Here is an 800-nt window from a genome sequence, read left to right on the forward strand (position 1 = left end):
TCCCAGGCTGCCAGAGGGATGTCTGATTGCCAGCTTAGGCCCAATCCCCTAGGGAGCGGGACTAAGCCAGCAGGTGGTCATCCCCGGAGGGGTCCCAGACTGCAAGAAGGCACAGGCCGGGCTGAGGGACCTCCAGAGTGCACAAATTTTTGTGCACCGGGCCTCTAGTCTATACTAATAATAGAGGAACATGCAAATTGTCTGGGATGCCGTCACAGTAGCAGTAACGACCAAACAGCAGGCTGCTTGGGGTGACAAAGCTGGCAGGGGGGTTAGTGAGAGACAAACAAATGACTGAACAGTGGGCTGTGTGGGGTGACCAGGCTGGCAGGGGGGCAGTTGGGGGCGACCAGGACATCAAGGGGCAATTGGGGACAAACAGGCCAGCAGGGGAGGGCAGTTGGGGGCCATCAGGCCATCAGGGAAGGGCAGTTGGGTGCAACCCGGCCAGCAGAGGAGGGCATTTAGGGGTGACCAGACCCGTAGGGGAGGGCAGTTGGGTATGACCAGGCCTGCAGAGGAGGGCAGCTGGGGGTGACCAGGCCTGCAGGGGTGGGCAGTTGGGGGTGATCAGGCCGGCAGAGGAGGGCATTCGGGAGTGATCGGGCCGGCAGGGGAGGGAAGTTGGAGGTGACCATGCCTGCAGGAAAGGGCAGTTGGGGGTGATCAGACTGGCAGGAGAGGGCAGTTGGGGGTGATCAGGCCAGCAGGGAAGGGCAGTTGAGGGCTATTGGGCCAGCAGGGGAGGGCAGTTGGGGGCGATCAGGCTGGCAGGGAAGGGCAGTTGGGGGTGATCAGGC

Source organism: Myotis brandtii, unplaced genomic scaffold (genome assembly GCF_000412655.1).
Source record: "Myotis brandtii unplaced genomic scaffold, ASM41265v1 scaffold402, whole genome shotgun sequence".
Lineage (NCBI taxonomy): Eukaryota > Metazoa > Chordata > Mammalia > Chiroptera > Vespertilionidae > Myotis > Myotis brandtii.